This window comes from Chinchilla lanigera, unplaced genomic scaffold (assembly GCF_000276665.1).
Source record: "Chinchilla lanigera isolate Chin_1 unplaced genomic scaffold, ChiLan1.0 scaffold00052, whole genome shotgun sequence".
NCBI classification, from domain to species: Eukaryota; Metazoa; Chordata; class Mammalia; order Rodentia; family Chinchillidae; genus Chinchilla; species Chinchilla lanigera.
Window position 1 is genome coordinate 7,635,825 of NW_004955453.1, and position 21,151 is coordinate 7,656,975.

The window sequence follows — 21,151 nt, forward strand, 5'->3', positions numbered from 1 at the left end:
ACCGAACTCACGACCTTGCGCTTGCCAGGCAGGCGCTTTGCCGCTGAGCTAAATCCCCAGCCCCCGTTAATAAAATTTCAACTGAAAAGCTCCCAAATAACACTGAAGAACTGACTATTTTTCATACTAAAACTCAGGCTAACTTTCAATTTTCCAACTGCTATGACTACTTTGCAATTCCTCCAAATAATTTTAATATGTTTATGCACAAAATACATGAGCATGTGTGTATGTAAATAACATCATTAACTTATAATAGGAGTAATGGGAAAATATGGTCTCAATCATTGATTAGCTTTCAAGAAATTATAAAATAAACCTTTCAGTATCAGTGCAAACAGGGTCCCCTGGATGATGGGCTATTTGCAACAGAAAATGGAAACTAATTACCTCTTTGCTTTAAAAAAGTCCCCCCTCAACTGGAATCCTCCGTGATGAGGAGTGTAAATAACAGGACAGAACCTTCCCACCTTCACTTCACACCATGCACACAGGCTTGGATTACGTTTTCACCACTTGTGACAAAATCCGAAGGTCTCACATCCTTGCTCGCCTTCCAGCTCTGACCTTGCCACAGGCTGAGTGCTCCCAGTCCACAGGGCCCCTGCCCTCTCCTGTGGCTTCACCCTCTTCCAATTCCGTTCCTCTGCTCACTTTTCCTCTCTCCTTACTCTCACCTGTATATGCTTGAGAACTTATACTCTCATAGTTTATGTAATTCTTTTTATTATGAGATTCCCAAATTAATATTTTTCAGTCTTGATTTCTCCTCAGGCTTCTGGGACATAATCTCATTGGAAAATATACAGTCTGCCTATATTGATGTCTTGGTTTCTGAAAAGTGAGTTATCGTTTCCTACAGGATGACAGTCCCGTTATTCCTTCTTTTACTGTCTGTCTAATAAATATTTATCAAGTGCAAACTGCTAGGCACTGGAGGTTCAGTGAAGAACAAAACACATAATCCTAGCCCCTTATAAGTGACAAAAAATACTGGTTGCAAGAAATAAAAAAAAAAAAATCAATACATCGTGGTCTGAATCCTCAGTGAATACATACTTAATGCACAGGCAAAGGTATCCGTAGCCACAGTGAGAAGAGCACAGTATCTTTTGGGTTCTGCTTTCACAAACATAACCATGACAGTACCTATGTGGTAGAACCTAAGTTTAGAGTTTTAAGTAGCAAAGGAAAGTCAGCCCTGTTGCATAACAAGAATATAGAACAGTTTCCTTCCTGATAAATTATAGAATTATCCATCCAAAGTGAGGGGTGCAGCTTGACACAGGGTAACTTCAGAGACTCCAAGTGGACAATGTGAAGATCCAATGTAAAACTCGACCTTGAGGGCAAAGCAAGCACAGTCTTAGCAACACTGTGGAAAACATCACAAAAAGTGAACACTGACTATAAAATGAGTATGTTAATGTCGTGCACCATCCAATACACTGCAGTGTTTAGAGTGTGGTGCTGTGTGAAAGACCACAAAGGAAAGATTAATTATAGCAACTTATCTATAACTGGAAAGCTGCACAATCTATTTGGGTTTGGAAGTGATTTATGACCTCTAACTGGCACTCAAATGATAAACCAGGTACCAGAGCTCCACAAAGAACACGCCAGTCCCTATATGTCCCTGCCTTCTAAACACACATTCACAGACTCAGTGTGCCCCAAAGTGAACACTGGACCACACCTTCCAAACCTGCTCCTCCTGTCTTGTTCCCCATCTGAAGACGTGGATTTCCAACTATGCAGCTCTTCACACCAAAGATGCTACCCCCAAATCCTATCAATAAAGTTTAGTTAACTCAGACAACTGAACATTTTGACCCTGTGGGTCATTACTTGCAAGGTGACAGGTCCTATCTTAGCCACAAAACTCAAGTATCATCTCAACCATGCTCTAAAGGGAGAAATATAGATTTGTGGTATTACAGACCATCAACCAGCTGTTGATTATTTGGAAATTGCTGGCAACCGTTTTGCCTAAACTCTGTAGCCCATTTTGCAACATGCGGCTCAGCCAATCTACCAGGCAACCAATTCATGGGCTGCATATAATAACATTCAGCCTCTCCTCAGTTGTTCCTACGTGGTGGGTTAACTATAATGATCTCAACTTCTGGGCCAGGGATATAGCTCAGTGGCAGGGCGCCTGCCTGTCAAGTGCGAGGTTATGAGTTCAATTCCCGGAACCAAGAAAAAAACATCTCAGCTTCTGTTTCCTCTCACCTCTCTACATACAAAACCAAAACATCAGTCTTATAAGAACAAACCTAAAGGTAAGTATAAGACCATGAAAAGAGTTCATCATGGTATCATGGGCTTGTTTTTGGCCTAAGTTATGTGATACAATAACTACTTGAAAACAGCGCTTTCATCTTCCTTTTACTGCATGTATAAGAACAATTTCTTGGTAAGTAGTAAGTTTCCTTGCACTGCCTGTATCAGATCACTTCTTTTTAACTGATATGATGTTTCACTTTTGGTTTTAGTTTGTGTTAGCACAAATATCTAGAGACAAATTCTTCAGTGGGACACATCTGAGAAAGAAACCATTCAACTGATCTAGCTCTTCTGGTTTTTATCTATTTCTTTCTTTCTTTCTTTTTTCTAGTGTTCTAGTCAAAGCCATCAGCATAACTTGGCTAATTAGAACAAACTTTCCGGCTAGATTCTCTGCCTTTTCTGTGATACTAACCGACCACCTTCTGCCAATGCTCACAGTAATCTTGCATGAAACTGAACTTGAATGTCTCTGTGATAAGCATTCAGTGGCTTATCATTACTGTGAGGAACAAGTCCAAGTTCTATCATAACTCGACACTTGCTAACACTCATGCCCTGCCTACCTCTCCGGTCTCATATCATGATGTTCTGTGTCTCAGTCACTATACTCCAGCCACACGAGAGCTCCTACTCTCAGGAGCCCCACAACTATGGTATAAACAGCCACAAATCCCCTTATCCAATTTAATCACCACAACTACCCAGACCTAACACATGATCACCACAAATACAGTGCCTGGCATACGGACAGTGCTTAAAATGTATTTTCCAAGTGACTCAAGATTAGTACTTTATGTATATGCATTATATAATAAAAACCAGGAAGGTCTCAATACCTCTATGTTCATCTTTAAAGTATTTTTCCCGTAGCTGTAATAACCTTTCCCATAGCATTACACATTATTCTACTTAGCGTTTTTAGTTCTAGAACAGCATTTCTAACATTCATCTCAACTTTACAGAAATAAACTGCTGGTTTATTTAAATATATTGATAAGCTGCTTTGCTCGAGCTATCTGACGAACAAAACAACACTTTAATTATGTAGTAATACACACCAGACAACACTATATCAAGGTTGTGGCAGAGAAAAATGGAAGATTTCTTGAAATATTGATAGGAAAATTAACCCTATTTACTTTTAATGAGAATTAAAAATTAAACAGGTATGTAATAAGGAAAACTAAGCAGCTAAAATAAACAAAGGAAACTGAATTCATAACTTGGGAAACCAATGTGTCTCAAGGGAAAGAGAAAGGAGGCAAAAGGGGGAAAAAACTCATTACAGCGATTTTCAATTCTACTTACAAAGCAGAAAATACTTCATTGTAATCATTTACCAAGGCAGTACATATCTCAATTTTCAGATTTAAATGTTCAATAAGAATAGAGAGCATTAAATTGCAAGAATATATACAGGCTATAAATTCTATTCCCAATTTGGTGTTGGATACCAAATTAATTTCACAAGAAAGAGACTAGACTCATAATGGGAGTAATCAACTGCTGCTGTGAAGACTAAGACATTTATATTATTACAACTGCAACAAATTCTGAAATTAATCACTGAAACCGTCTTAAATTGTGTGAGTTCTTTAAAACACGGGGTTTATTGCTGCATGTCTGAGAAAGATTAATACTATATATCATTACCATTATTTACATACCTTTGGGAAATTGCAAAAACAGCTTCATATATTTTAAGTACACAAAGTACTTTAAGTACCCAAAAAAATTATGGGGGAAAGTATAAGCTGTTCAAGTCATTTATCAAGTATTTTTCAAAATCCCACTATCACCCAAGGTTAGTATTTAATAACAATATTTGAGTTTTCAGCTTTGAGTTTTAAAAGTGGAGATACAATTCACATACTATAATATTCACTGTCTTAAAATATACCATTCAGTGTACTTACGAAGTTGTACAACCCCTGCCAGTATTAATTCTACAATTCTCATGACCTCAGAAAGATACCTTTTATGCATCAGCAATCGCCCTCCCACTCTGGACTCTGGCAACTACCATTCTGATTTCCACTAATCTCTATGAATTTGTCTATTCTGGACATTTCATATAAACAAAATGTACTGTAACTACTATGGGAATCAGTATGGAGAGTCCTCAAAAAACTGAAAGTAGGAATTCCACTTGACCCAGATATTCCCTTTATAGGTGTCTTCCCAAAAGAGTGAAGGGCGTCACATTACACTGATCCAGGCATATGCATACCCATAGCAGAACAATTCATAATCGCTAACTCTTGGAGATGGCTTGTATGTAAATAAATGAACAGATAAAGAAAATATGGTATTTATACACAATGAAGTACTACTCTGCCATAATGAAGAATAACCTTGTGTCATCTGTAACAAAACAGATGCACCTTGAGGCCATAATGTTAAGTGAAATGAGATACAAAAGCTTAAATAGTGCATGGTTTTTATAACTCAAAATATAAATAAGAAGCAAAATAACAGACAGGGAGGTAAATCTTTTCCAAGTAGGAAGGGGATCAAGAGAGAGAGGGAAAGGAAGGGACAGGAGGGGAAAAGGAAGCGGAAGGGAAAAGGAATGAAAAAGGAACTGAGATGTGTCATGTACATGTACCAACTCCCCAAGAGGAATGTAATCACTATGTACGGCAAACATGCACTAAGGAAAAGAGACAAAAAAAAATGAAGTCATACAACATGTAGCCTTTTTTGTATAGCTTCTTTTCCTTAGCATGATGTTTTCAAAGTACACCCATGCAGTGAGCAATTATCAATATTTCCCTTCTTTTTGTTGTCAAATAATACTTCACAGTATAGGTATATCACATTTTGTTTACCTATTTATCAGTTGATGGAAAGTGGTTTCTACCTTCTGGCTATAATGCCAAAATATATAAATAAATATAGGCATATATAAAATATAGAAGTAGTAAATATAGGAGTAATGCTCCTATGAGCATTCATGTTCAAGTCTTTGTGTGAATGTGTGTTTTCAGACCTTTTGGATATATATTTAGGAGTAGAGTTACTGGGTCATATGGTAACTCTATGTTTAAGCTTTTGAGGAAGTGACAAATTGTGTTTCTAATTTCTGTATCATTTTACATTCCCTCCAGTGGTGTATGAGGGTTCTGATTTCACCCATCTTCAATAATACTTGATTTAAGTATCTTTTCTTTCTTTCTTTTTTTTTTTTTTACTGTAGTCATCCTAGTGATTATAAAGTGGTGTTGATCTGCATTTCCTTAATGGCTAAAGATAATGAGCAAAAGCTTAAAATACAATATAAACACACATGTTCGCAGGCGCACAGATCAGAATGTATCAGCCATCTCCCTCTCTTGATCTCTCCCAAGAAATTTAACAAGTTCCAATTGAGAGAAGCCTTCCGAGACATAAAACCACCCAGAAACCATCTGGCTAAACTGCAAAGCTGCAGCATCCCCATCCTCCTGTGATGTGACCTGCTGAAAGGAAATGTGGGTGCATTTCAGTAACGGTTCAGCTTAGGCCAACACATTCAACGATAAATATTGTAGTCATTTTGAAAGAAACAGAGGTTAAGTATGCTTCATTCTGCAAGCAATGCAAAAATGCTATGGCAGAGCAAATATTTACACTAAGCATAAAAACTTCCTTTGCTTTTTGAGTTGCAAGAACAATGAATGAGTTCATAAGAAACAGCACATTAACCCCGTCAAAATATACACAAAGCGTTGTGTACAATTTTCCCTTTTATTTCATTTTAGTATGGTCTGCTCTCTAGGAATAACTGAGCTGTCACATTTCTTCTCACTCCTGTAACTCAGAAATCTTATTATTCATGGCATTTCAAGTCCAAAGTTAAAAAACTATTTTCTCTATTTGCTAATGTACATCCAATTAATGAGAAAATTTTTGCCTAGCACAATAATAAAATTCTTTGTTCTTCCAATAAAACTTCTTGGTATAATTTTATTTTTCTTAAAAGGTACTAACTTGTTTAGGTCCCTAAAGATCTCAATTACAAAATGCAGATGTTTCCAGATATTTTTGAAAATTTAAAAAAATGGCATAGTACATAATGCAACTGCATTTAGTGAAAAACAAGAATTTATTAACAATACTTGCAAATCAATGTTTTCTCTTTTCAAATATATAAATGCATTTCAAAAAGCTGTGCTACACACAAAACAGTTTTATGAACATGTAAATTATACTCTTAAAACTTAATATTTAAATATTAACTATAATAGCAGATGGTGTGGCTTCACATCATTACATCATGTTCAATTTACCAGAATGCATCATCTACCTAAGTTGATTAGTTAGTAAATAGGGAGTCCTGGGGGTATAGTATGGAATCTTCATCAGACAGAATAATCATTTGATGACAAGTTGCACATAAATGACAATTTTGTCTGGTTCTCTAAATCTGTTAAGTGGCTTCCTTAGCTACACTAATGATAAAATCAAAAGGAATCAGAGTAGAGCTCTCTTTTTTATTTCACATTGAAAGCAGATACAAAGAAATGAAGATAATCGAATGAAAACTGACTTCATGAATAAAAAATGAAAACTGGAATCAAATTATATTAAGATAATGGGAATCTACTCTTTATGAATATTGTGACACTCAGTAATTACATTCCAGTATCTATTCATGGAATTATCTACAACTTCAACTATGCTCCAGAAGAAAAGGGGAATTAAGAGCATTTTCTCCTTCTGAAGGCTGCTGAGACTTTTCACACAGTGGTTCTGCAAACTCATATATTTCATCATAAGCGGAATCCTTAAGAAACTCTCTTCACTGGGCATGTTTAGCACACACCAGTTATCCAAGCATGCTGGGAGGCTGAGGCAAGAGAATTAAAAGTTTGACACCAGCTTGGGTAAATGAGCAAGATCCTGTCTCAAAAACTAAAAATAGGGCTGGGAGCCTATTTTTGTACCTCAGTACAAAAGGTACAAAATTTTGTACCTTTGTACCTCAGTACAAAGTCCCAGTTTCAATCCCAGTGCTGGGGTTGGGGGAAGAAAAGTAAAAGAAAAAAACAAACTGTCTTATCTTGCTTGACACACTTACATCTTTCTAGTGGGAAGTGAGAAGATCCAGAGATTTTAGTGATTTTAAAATACAAGCACTCTCCTCTTTTCCTTTTTACCTCATGCACCATCTCCTCAAAGAAATCCAGAGAGATACAAAATTAACCATCCCTTAGCAGGTCAGGTTCAACTGCCCTTCATAATAGCCTGCCTTAAGTATCAACGTCATCCATATAGAAGGCATACACAGGCAGATTACATGAACTTGGAAAAGATGTAACTCTACTAGACAGACGTAAGAATGGTCCAGACAAGCAAGCAACCATTAACAATCATATATTACGCTGTGACAGACTCAGACTAATAAAGGTTTGGTCTCTGACACCTCACATTCTTTCCCAATGTGCTTACACAGTGCCTGACTTGATCTGGTTAAAATCCAACTTCATTATGTCACCCTTCTCCTTTAATCCATCAAGTGGCTTTTGACACTTTACCACCAAAAGACTCAATTTAGTGTCACAGTTAACATAATGAACTGTGGTGCCAAAGGGCCTGGGTTCAAATCCTGGCTTAATCACTTAGAAGTTCTAAGATCTTGGGAAAGTTCTTAATCTATGCCTAAGTTTCTTCATTTATAAAAGAGACATTAAGAGTAGGATTTGCCTCATAGAACTGTTGGTTAATATATGTAAAAATACTTGGAATGATGCCTGAAACATAATAAGAACTAGGTAAGTATCGGTTGACATTAAATCTTAATTATCATCATCTGATTAGCCTCAAGCTCTTCAGCCCAGGAATCAAGGTCTTATAACACTTATGTATCTTCCAATAATATTTATGCAATTATGGTTTAGAAGTAGTTATGTTCAATTTGCTTCATTTCCCTTAATTCTCACAATCCTGTGAAGACAGCATTAGTTTCACTTTATCTCCTATAGCAATGATGGTAAACCTTTTAGAGCTTTCAATGACAGACTGCAGCTGTGTGTGTGCCAGATTCGCCACCACTGTCCTAGAGGGGCTACCCAGCACTTGCCAAGAAAATCACCTAATTGACCTGCTACCCACTCTGAAATATGATGTACAAAGCTGCAAATATGAGAAGTAACTCCATGGACGTTCTGCAGGGATGTTGAAAAGTCAGCGCTCAGCTTTCTCTGTCCAAGGTGCTTAATCAGCAAGGCCATCTCACAGATGGGCAGTCACGTGGGCTCTCCCACCACCAGATGTCACTAAAGTGGATTTTACACACATACCAGCTCTTATTTGAAGCTTAGATTTCAGTTCACTGCTTCAAACGTAAGAGGCCAATTTAGTGAAGATCCCAGCAGTTCTGGTGAAAAAGAGAAAAAGACAGGAAGACATAAATTCTTTGTAATACAGGAAAGACATCAAAATGACAAGGCCCATCAACTGGACTCAAATCCAGCTCTTCCCACAGCCCATACTGCTGTCAAACCCTTCAATGTTCTGCCTCTTACAACTGCAACTCAGACTACTGCTGTCTATACTTACAAGAAGCCCAGGCAACAGTTCGCTCATCCCTTAAGAAAGCCAAATTCTACCTTGTGTATTTCCACATCATGAACAAATGTCTCAAATACCTGTAAGTTAAAAATCTTTAAGTTTTAGGCTGTGATCTAGAGGCAAGCCAAGAAATAGCTCAATGTCCTGCTTCATAGCCAATATTCTTTTTAACGTCAGTCAAATAGTCAAAAGATGTCAACTACTTTTCTTTCCCATTAATGTTTCTTGGAGGATAAAACTGAAGAGAATTTTTAAGCACTAAAAGGAACTAAAACAATGTTTCATTTTTGCTCAGCTTTTATTCATAATAGTGTAAAATTTAATCAGAACTTAATGGGAAAGAGTGATTAAAAGTGTGAAGATTTCAATGCGTACCCTCTGTCTTAGTTACTTTATTCATTGCTGAAACAAAATACCCAACACTCAAAGTTAGAGGAGGAGAAGTTTACTTGGCTCACAGTTTATAGAGGTTTCAGTTCATAGATGGTTGGCCCCGAGGCAGGATGGCATGGCAAAGGGGCATCCCAGAGGAGGCAGAAGGCAAAAGGGAGCACAGGCAGCAAGCAGCAAGTGACAAGCAGCAACACTCTTTCTGTCCCTTATATCCTATACAGACTACCCACCCTTAGGGTAGGGACACTCACACCCAGGGTGGGGCAGCCTTAATCCTAGCATCGCAACATGAATCAATCCCAGTATCACATTCTTGATCCCAGCAGCACACACCCTGGATCCAGCCACCTCCAAAAAGCCCAACCTATGACCACATGAGGCTTGGGGGGCAGGGATCTAGATACAAGCCATAACACCATCTAAAAGCAAAAGTCTTGCTTTTATGAAAAGTAACTTACCAAAAGAGGTAAGGCAAGTAGAACAAGAAATCTTAAGTTAGATATAGTTTCTGGCAATTGCCTTAGCTCAGGCTGCTATAACTAAGTACCACAGGCAAGGTTACTCATAAACAACAGAAACTTTTCACAATCCCGGAGGTTGGACATCTGAGATCAGGGTGCCAGGATGGTCACATCCCAGTAAGAGTCGGTCAAGTCCCAGTAAGAGTCCTTTCACAGGCTGCAGACTTATCTTTTTTTGTTGCATCTCATACAGTAAAAAAGGGTAAAAGAGATCTCTGGGTTTCTTTCACAAGGGCACTAATGCCATTCGTAAGGGATGCACCCCCACGAACTAATTACCTCCCCAATGTTCCACTTCCCAATACTATCACACTGGGTTTTCTGGAGTCATCAGAAACTCTAGATGCAAATCCTGATTCTGAATTACACTGCAGACATTTTTATAAAATTTGTTTTTACAAACACTTCACATTACTGAGGCAAACCTAAGGTGGTAGCCATGAAAAGAGAAGTTTAAATATGGGAAAATGATTTCAAGTGATACAATTCTGTTTCTAAGCCATTGAAATACATGTCCAAGCCAGTAAAAAGACCTGCCTAAAGAAACTATCAAGACTTGACAACTAGTTCTAGCGTACAAATCCTATGATATTCAATAAGTAAATGTGATTGAATCACAGTGTTTATGGAAAGGTTAGGTCGACTTTACCTAAGAAGAAATACTGAGGAACAAAAAGAAAATAGGTTAAACAGAAGACTTCAACTCCTAACCTGAGCTTGCCACTAAGGAGGAGGAGGATAAAATGGTCTAAAGAAATAAAAAAAGCAAGCAAACAAACAAAAAACCCAACATCACAACAACACCAAGTTTTTCTACTGAGGACCTGCTCCAAGGATAAAAGATCCAAAGGGACTATGTACTGGCTTTGGACACAGGCATAAGACTCAGGGAGGAGCTGCAGACAGGAAATGCTCTGAACTAGTTTCAATAATAGTAACAGAACAAAAACAAAAGCTGTGTGTCCATTTTAGATCAATTTGATTTAATTACACAGCTAATAAAATTAAGGTTCAAAATTAATATATTCCTAGGGACTTTCATGAAAATGAAAGGAAAAGATGAGGCCTTGGTAGTGTGAGGCAGGAGCAGCAGCCCCTCAGTAACCTGGAGACCTTCATAAAAAAGCAAAGACAATAATAAAGAACTAGAGTGACACTCCCCATCGAAACAGCACTTTCACCTCTGCTTTTGCCAGCTATGCTGGCCTTGCCCAGCCTGGTTCAGCTCCCAACTTTGTGGTCCTGGATACCTAAGATCATGAACCTGAACAACTGTCTGAAAGATCTAAGAAAATCAGGTGGTTTTCTGTTTGCTCACCTTTTTTTTTGTGTGTGAGGGCAAGGCGATGACTCCCAAGCTGTTCTTTGTATGTCAGAGCTCATTCCACTGCCTTCTGATGTCTTAATCACCAAAGAATTAAGAAGGACATAATCTCAGCACAAAGGATCTCTTTCCCAAGAAGGGCCACTGCTGACTCTCATTATACACATCAAAATATAAGTGTGCATTTTGAAAATATTTGCATATAGCCAAGGCCACTGCATAAAGGTTTTACTCTACATCAGTTGTTTCCTTGATAAAGTCAATTTACAAATTTATATTCAAGCAAATAAAACAAAGTAATGTTCAAAGCCCAACTTTTTTGAACATTATGAACTATACCTATCCAAATCTGCAGTTATAACTCTCCTCCCATGGCAGCTAAAGCTTCACCCACTGCTTGACAATAACTAAATCCTTCTAACCATTTTCACAAGCTCGGGACTTTCTGAAAGTAAAGGGCCATGCTGACTACAGAGCTTACGTATCTCTTAAACATTTAACACGTGTAAAACTGTGCTATCATTTAACTAGGTTCCTATCTTTTCTTGAATGTGGCACTGACGAAATTTTTTGAATGTTCTGCAGACACCATTTGTCACAAAACTCTGTGGTTTCCATGGGATGACTCTGCATAGTAGAGTGACTCTTAGGAATGTGTATGTCATATTCTAACAGGCTCACTGTGCTGAGCGCATGAAGTATACGGGTGAGAAGACAGCCCAACACCTACGAGCTCCTGGTTGCCAGCCATTATTATGCCATTTCTACTCCATGTCTTATTCATACACTCTTATTTTTTAACCAAACTCATCAAAGGCAGAGATTCTCATCAGTCAAATGCTCAAAATACCACATGCCCTTAGCTTTCTCAGACAAATTACAGTAAGGAGAAATAAATTCTCAACATCAAATGCTGCTATTTTCCCCCTTATGACTTTTCCATCAGAAGTTGTTTCACCTTTCCCTCCATTCATATAGACTTTTTATTTTAAAGATTCATTTAATTTGGTATTTGTTTACTGGACTGTATATCCTAAATGTGCCAAGGTTTCATGTCTGATTATAGTTATCCAAGGACACAGACAAGATATTTTGTGTTGTGCCTGATGCTTTCGGTAGAACAAATAAGTATAATATTCACTTGCAGGCTATAATCCTGACCACCAATTTCAACAAAGAAGTCATGGAAGAGTAAAAATAAGAGCCCAAGATCAGATGTACATTCAGCTCTATGAACAAGCTGCATCTACATTCATTGTGCATGTTTCACTTCCAGACAGCCTACAAGGTCAAACTACTAACTGTCAGTTACAATAAGCTTCTAAACTTCTGGTCAATTACCTGGTTAATAACAAAAGACAGGGCTATGACATCATTACAGTTATAATTAATTTACACAGAGCAGCTTCCTATTAATCAAATACATCTTTAAAAGCATTTAATTATTTTTCACCTAGAAAGCAACATTCAGCTTTGTTAAATGAAAAGCAATCCTGCTGAATTCAACATGAAAGGCTGTCAGGCTGCTGTAAGACATAAAGGAAAAAAGCCTTCACAGGGCACACTGCTGCAATATACGAGCTATTGCAACATGCATAGCAAAAAAAGCTGTACAAAATGATGGATAATACATCACACTTTAACAGTTTGAGAACATAAAAAAGTTGTCAGGGAACTGAGAATAAACAGCCTCTGAGAAAAGAAATGTCCCAATGCTTTCATCAAAATTATATACAAGACTAGTAATATTAACATATGCAGTAAAAGACACTATAGTCAAGGGTATGGTCTCTGAGATAGATAGATAGACAGATGATAGATAGATAGATAGACCATAAATTGGGAAATGATAGTGTTTGTGCATATAGACAAAAAAAGAAGATAAAATGTTTAAGTAGTTTTAAAATGACTTTTTATAACAGTACTGTAATTAATTAACATTTTCTAGGAGATTATAAACTTTTTAAACTGCATTATATCATTCAATTATGTATCCTTTTTAAACAGTAAGATAAGGTATGTTGAAGGGTCATGAAATGATTTTTAATTAAATTGTATTATATAATCTCAAACCAGAGTTTCTGTCAGGATCATCTGAAGATCTGAGAATTTAATGAGCCTCCACTTTGGGTGAATAAAAAAAAAAATCTCAATACGTTAGCTGACAAAATTTCACTTTCCCTTCTTTCCAAAAATGTTATTGTTTCAAAAGAAATGATTAATCATATTTACATATATTATAATTACATATAATTACATATAAAAATAAGAAATGAAACTACTAGATTTTGTATATAATTCTGAATTCTGTTCCACAGCTAGGTAAATCAATGCCAACTCCAATTCTGAACCATCACCACTTATGATTTCCAGTATCAATCACAAGCCAGTTCCTTCTCTCTTAGACCACAAGCTTCAGTGTAATGAGGTCTCATTAAGGCTCTCTGGCTGACGACCCTTCAGACCTACATGTTTAAACCAGGAGACACACAGGGAGCTGCAATGCAAGCACCCAGGCTCACTCCCTTCAAGAGGATTTAAGGAATTCCATTTTCATGTTTGCACCACATCAGATTTCTTTGTCTAACTAAAGTCAGTGAAAAAGTGATAGCTGCTGCCACCACCCCTCATTTAATCCTGTGTAAGAACTGTTTGTGAATTATTTATGTAACTGAAACACTCTCTGCACAGGAACTAGTCAAATGAGGGGAAAGGCATGCCAGGCTTCAAAGCTATGTTATGTTCCCACAAAGCACATAGGGCATCCACAAATTACTCAGTGATAGGAAACAGCTTAGGGCCCTTGCCTGCCTAGCATCAATACCTTATTCTTTCAGCAACATGAATTCCTCTCCTACCCCCATTAAATACGGTCTTCGGGGGAAGGCAGAGCTGTCAATCAAGGGTGTCCCTTTTCTGCGTGGATACAAAGTGATAGTGAACAAAGTTGGAATGGTTCTCCCTGGAATGTAGAACTTATGCAGAGACACTGAGACCAACAACTTTTGGAGCTAGTCCTCCAAGCATTAACTGGAAGAGCTTTCCAGATCTACCAAGTCTACCTAAGAACACACTAGGTGCTGACCTTTACAAGGTCTGGTGATTTGGTTTTTCTGTTGATTTTAAAAATATACTTCTTATGAACTAAGCTACCTGGATAACTGAGTTAATTAACTTAGATGACTGTGCTGCTGTTTGTAATCAAAGACTCCCTACCCAAAATGCAAGGCATCTGCAAAGGGCTGACAAGCAGAGGCCAGTTTATCTCAAGTATCACTGGCTCCCATTTCTCCTGAACACAACACACAGAGCTAATGATGTGAGCATGAGAACAACTGCTGCATAAATAAAGAAGTCTTCTCAAAGCCACATACTAGTGTATCACTTGGATACTGGGTAAAGAATATGTCTCAAAAGGAGAGACATTCTAAAACTGGTTTTCTGTTTCTACAAAGTTAAGGTTTTCAAAATATACTTCTAATTACTGAAGTGATTTTTCGTAACAGTTTGTTCTAAAACTACCCGCTTTTGTTTACCACTGAAAATAAGGGTAGAACACACATTTGATAAAATGTCACTTCATGAAAGGCTCTTCCCAGAGCTTTAGGATAATCAATCATTCATTCAATCAAACCAAAAAAAAGAAAAAAATCAGAGACTTCTTCGAACTCTTCAATATCACGGCCGTTAGGAAGAAACATGAAAGTGTTTTGACTGCTTCCCTGAATAGAGATGTACACCATCATCTTTCACTATCATATAATTCATTTATAGACACAGATAATCACATTTCTCCAGTCACAAGCCAAAAAACCCAATAGTGTAAAACTGCAGCAATAAGCCTTATGCATATGACATCTACTAAGAGAGAAGCACTACCCTTTTGGAAACTACCACAAAGAAAAAAGCAAAGACAGCATGAACATGTGAAGAAATATATAGACATCCCTTGTTTAACAACTGAGTTTTGTTCCTGCAACTAGGTTTTTAAATGAATTGGTCGCTAAATGAGGAATTATATATATAGTATATATATTACAATATTCAGAACAAAAAAATGGTCCAAGGAAACTCCAACTTGATGACTTTGCTTTTATTTGCATAATTTGCACACAGTACTGTAACATACAGCAACATAATACTATAGTACTATACTGTACAGTACAATCAGCAAATATTACAGTAATGTATAAACAAGGTGTACTCTACAAAGAAAAACACACTGAGGCCCTAAAAACAAGATGTACAGAACTGCACAAAAAAAAGTTCATAAATGCAAACAGTGTGCCTCAGTTGTAAGTTTGAACAGTCATCAAACAGGCAGGTTGTTAAGGAATCCTTGTATTAAAACTGTATATAAAGGTGCATGGAGTGTTCAGAAAACACCAAAAATAAGCTTCAAAGGCTTATATGGGGTGTGGAGAAAGAAAGAAAAAGAAAATTCTACTGCACGCGTTAGTCTGAGGCAATGAGAAGATGAACGAACTCTTGGAAAGTCATCATACAAAACAGGGCATCATTTCAGGAAAATAAAAGGGTACATCTCCAGGTATTACTTGAGGGACATAATAGCTAAAGGCTAGAATTTAGGAAGCTAAAACAGAGCCTTATTAATATAAAATTAATATGCCTTGAAAGACAAAAAAGACTTTTTAAATATATTGGTATGAAGGAAGAGTCTGCACTGGCAGGATGTACAGTATTTTTACCTCTGTTCAACTTTAGAGTTACAACCAATTATTGCAACACTCACAACTACAAAATTGCTAGTACAAGTAACATGAGAAAAGGTGGCAAAATTTCTTTCAGTGTTGCCCAAGGGTCTTTTTTCCTCAAGGAAAAACTACAAAATTATATGTAGCTACCAACACATAGATACATATACACATATGCATGTATGCGCACACTTACGTATTACTTATATAAAACTGTAATATGAATATAAATTTCATTCATTAGTATCCTCAGTATTGGGACTTTGGATTAAAAATGTATAAGCAAGTTAGCACTGTGGCAAAACAGCTGTTGGTGTAATGACAACATTCCTGGAGCTCAAGTCAGAAGATCTCGGGTCAAATCTAGATGCCATCACTTACTAGTACGTGGCCTTGGGCAAATCATATAATCAATCCTGCTCTGCGTCTGTATCTTTACCATAGATGTGGGTGGGGGGAAATCCACTTACTTCCAAGTCACTGCGAAGAATAAATGAAATAACATAGGAAAGCACACAGCATACCACGTATGTGTGTCTTTCATTCAGCCTCCCTCTCCATACAGTAATGAGGCGCTTCCCGCATGGAGCTACATTTTCCTGCTTTGTAATCATGATGTGCAAGGAGTGTCCAAGAAACTAGGCTGTAAATAACACCAACATGCAAACCTGAATGCACATCCTGTTAGTTGTCTATCATCTAAATCCCAAAAGGCTCTTGCACACCATATCTATTCCATCCCAGAAATCTGATACATTTTCTTTTCTGAATACAGCCAAAATTATCCACCGGCTTTGAAATATCACCATCACTGATGCTACACAGAGCAGCTGGTTGATTGAAAGTGACTTCCCCTCCCCCACCCTCCAGCTGTCACCAGGAAGCCCTCAATGAATGGAAAAAAAGACAATGTAATATTACTACTCCTACTATTAATAACAATCTAACAAATACTCAGCATTGGAAATTATTTTTCCTATGAAAGCTCATTAACTAAAAATTAACTCTTAAAACAAATACTTCACCATATAAATGTAGACCAGCTGTTTTCATACAACAAAAAACAGTGGAAGGTAAACACAAGTAATATGTATATTTTTTGATGCCTTCTTTTTCCTTGAGTCATTTGTCATACTAAACAGTCAGTAAAAATATTAAAGAGCTCTTAATAATGATACAGCTGCCACAACTTTAGTGGGATGTTTTTTAAAGCTGATTTTTCAAAACTGTGTACAGAATCCTACTTCTGTGCAATGTAAGTCAGACTGAAGGCTGCATTAAAAAAAATAATAATCACTCATGCCTCTGAATGAGAAGCCACACATATACTGACACTGCTGAAAACCTGGGAACTGACTGCAGTACAAATTAGTAAATCCCACTTACCAGAATTCTTATTGTCGTTAATGTTGAAGTATAGCTTACACCCTGAGGTTTTCTATCCCACAGATGGTTTCATACCCAGATCCCTGGAATCCTGAGTTCCCTGATCATGTCTCTGCCTCAGAATGTGGCTGCCCAGGATCAAGAGCCTGATCCTTCTACTTCACTAATCTCAAAGTCTCTCAGATCCTAAACTTTGCAAATAAGATTCCTTCTGTCCAACAGAGCCCACTGTGGAAAAAAAATCTGGGAACTACTGCTTAAAAGACATAACTGCAGCATTAAAGGAAATCTATCTTTTCAAAGAATAGATTCTACTCTGTAAACAGTGCTGAGTTTTTTGTGGCTGTCGTGAGGTACTGGGATAGAACCTAGGGCCTTCACACCACGTGACACCCCTAGCCCTTTTCCATTTTTCATTTTTGAGACAGTACCTCACCAAGTCACTAAGCCGTCTAAGCTGGACTCCTGCCTCAGCCTCATAGAGTATGTAGAACACAGGTGTGCGCCACGAAGTCTGGCTCTTTCTAGCAGTTTTTAAAAGAAAAAAAATATAAATATACTCCAGGATGTAACTTCACGTAAATGTATGGATTTCCTTTTGTTATTGGCTCCCATTCTCATATAACAATATACTCCCAAGTCAACAAAATTATGACCTCACATAAATGCTTTTAACTGCTTTTCCTGTGTTCATATATTCATTGCAACATATATACACATATATAGAGATAAAGATAAAGGGTTATTACTTTTTTAAAAATGGAACACAAAAGTATTTAATTTGCTATCATTAAGCACTCATCTTAGAAAAAATGTTAACTTTCAAGGATAACAGCATTTTCCTGAGTGTATATTTTGAGGGAAGGTATCGTCTCCCATAACAGACAGCATCTCCTACTCTACAGCTTACAGGTCAGCTACAGAAGAATCACTGAAGACAAATATTTAGTACCCCTTGATCTTCCAACAAACGACCAAAATGATTTCTATAAGTTGCTCTATTAAGATAAAACTGAAGATCATGTATTCTACCACATTGTTTCAATTTTCTGCATATATTTGCTTTCTCCGATTGACAATATTAAAGCATTGATCACTTAGTAAGAGAGCCATGTAAACTATTTTTCCTCTCACTTTAGATAACCATTTTTATTCTGTGTCAATACATTTAAATTTTTAAAAAAAGTGCAATGTGGTGAAGATACATTATCTCACTTATAGAATATATTGTAAAAAAATGAATGAGACAAAGATCTAAGTTAAATACTTTTCTTCCCCCATCCCAAAAAGCAATATTTACTAAGCCTCTAACATATAGTTGACATGTTCTACACACTATTTTACTTCAGTGGTCTGGGGAAGGCACCCTATGACTCCTATTTCATAGAAGAAATTAAAGCTGGGAAGACATTGTCTACTGGACACAATCAATATTTAGTGCAGGCAGGAGTCAAAAAGTTTTGCCAGGCTCAAAACCACTGCTATGTATCTGCCTTTTTAAAATGGAGAACAATGCTTAGGCCTTTGAAACAATGAATGTTTCATGATGGGACAGTGTTGATTTAGTAAGAGGGTTAAAATTATTTATAGAACTTGATACCTAAAGCTTTATCTGAGAACTATCACACACAATATGAGAGCCATGTGTGGCTTTAGGAACAGTGCTCTGCAATCAAAGTGATTTGTTGCGCAGGTTGCAGATTGGCACTGACCCTTTCCAACACTGCAATGAAGCTAGGCTTTAGGGCAGCAGCTTCAGATCTTGAATATGTATTTCTCTTTGTACCCTATAACAACCCCTTAAAGAGAAAAGGAATGGTTGTAAGAAAACACCACATCCAACGGGCATATCTCATATAACTCCTGTGAGCCTACCGGAAAACGAAGGCTTGGAAAGTGTCTATGCGGCCTTCCTTGCTACGATGGACCCGTACAACACAGAAATAAAGAGACAGAAACACTGTCAGCTTTGACTTTGCTTGCAGTCAACTGCACTAACGGTGCTTTTCATCTCTACAGCTAGTACTTACTTCTAGACTTTACTAAATCCTGGGTAAAGAAGGTATAACTAAACTGAAGGAACCACAGGACCAAAGAATTAAAAATTATACTAACATGATCACTAAGGCTATTTTTAAAAACACTGCAGCCTCAACAGCATTAGTATCAGTACACACTGGTATAACTTTTAACGGACCCTTCACCCCACACTCCACCATCTGGAATACAACTGAATCTGGAAGTAAACAGATAAAACATCCTCAAGCAGTGGTCACATCTGGGCATTAAATTCATCTAAGAATCCAACAAAGAATGCTTCCAGTATAATCTATATGCTTACTTCACACAGTTCTAGAAAGTTATTTTTAACATCTCACCATTGAGTGTTTTGTATTTACTGGTATTAAACAATTTTCTTGAGTCTTCACTTGGAATATTTACAGTCCCATAAAGTACCATTTAAGGGATCTGTCCAAGGTTCTATTATTACCACACTCAATTCAAATTCCATTATCTGTGACTTCACAGTGGGTATTCTTTAGTGCTAGGTCAGTAATTCTTCAACATTAGCATCCAGGTGTATGAGGACCACTGGAGGCTTGCTCAAAGACTCTGATTCAGTATATCTGAGGAAAGATTCCAAAATTTGCATTCCAGTAGGTTTAGAGGTAATGCTGAGCCTAGTAGTCCTGGAACAACTGAGGAATGACTGCATTGCTACCATCCTTTGAAAAATAACTTGTCCTCCCAATCTATGCCTGGCCAGCAGCAAACAACAAACCTCTAAAGTTTGTCAGAACTAGAAAAAAGGAAAAGGAAAAAAGAGAAATCAGACGAAGACTTTTTAAAAGCAATTCACAGAATTTTTAAAAAGTCTGAGTGCCACTGAGCGTGCTGAAAGGGTCCTACACACCTCAACAAGGGAAGCCTAACTATGCAATAACATAACTATGCAATAATTCACCTGCATAATAACTAAGTGTTCAAAAGAGCTTATGTTCACTTTGGGAAAACATACGAGCCTGTGATCCGCTTTTAGAAAATCTATTTCAAAAGGTTTTAAAATATGAGCAAAAAAGCGCTCAAATTCGCTTAGGTGATCTCCTGTCCCGTGTTAAGTGAAACGCCACTTCTGAGGTTAAAGGGTTGGGTCTGACACACACTTGTTACGTCACAGAAGTTACAGTCTCCTCAGGGCTTGAGACTGCAGGGTGTGTCGCTGATGCAACGTCGCTGTAAACTTCCTCTTTTCGAAAGTACCCTTCCAAACTCCCTCAGAGCCGCCCCATCCTCAGGGCGCCCGGCCACAGCGACCCTGGGAGGCCGGCGCCCAGCAGCAACGATGGGGTAACGGTGAGGGGCCCCCAGGGACAGGCTCCCGCGGTCAGGGGACGCGCGCTCCGGCTCTCGGACCCGCGGAGGTGCCCAGGGCGTGGGGGCCGAGCCTCCTTCCAGCCCCGGCCCGCGCAGGTTCCCCGGAAGGTGCCGGCCCGCAGCCCCCGCCGGGTCGCCGGCGCCCGCTGCCCGGAGAGCAAGCGAGAAACGTAGCAGAACCAATTACACAGCCGGGTTAAACAAACGCGGAAACTCACTGTCTACGGCCCGCCTGCGTCCCGACGTCTCCGTACGCACATGCGTCACCACGTACAGACGTCAATCCTGGGAGCTCCCTGGCGGCTGCCAACGGCGGGAAGGCGGGGCTAGGGAGCAATGTGAAGGGGACTGCCGGAGTACGGCGCATGCGCATTGTACGCGCCCGGTGCAGCTACTGAGGCTCGGAGGAGGCAATGAGGGCGCCTGGGGGCGGAGGAGGGTGGCTTGTGTCCTTGACCCACGCTCCAGATCGCCTTTAGAAACGTGGCTAACAGCACAAACGTCTGTCACGTATAACAATTTGCCACCTCTAATGTGGAAAGCAAAGGAGCAGCCTCTTGCACTCGAGGCGCCGGACATGGGCAGAAGCG

General features: G+C 38.3%; 1 protein-coding gene across 7 annotated transcripts in view; it reads right to left on the bottom strand.

Annotated features, from left to right (window-relative positions):
• Rhbdd1 (rhomboid domain containing 1) overlaps positions 1-20,865 on the bottom strand; it is a 129,600-nt gene extending 108,735 nt beyond the window's left edge. For 3 of the 7 annotated variants that reach the window (XM_005395456.2, XM_005395453.2, XM_005395455.2), the window contains exon 1: positions 20,780-20,853. The gene's annotated coding sequence lies outside the window, so the exon portion shown is untranslated. The other 4 variants (XM_005395458.1, XM_005395459.2, XM_005395457.1 and 1 more) reach the window with 4 other exon arrangements.
• Between the last annotated feature and the right edge of the window lie 286 nt (positions 20,866-21,151).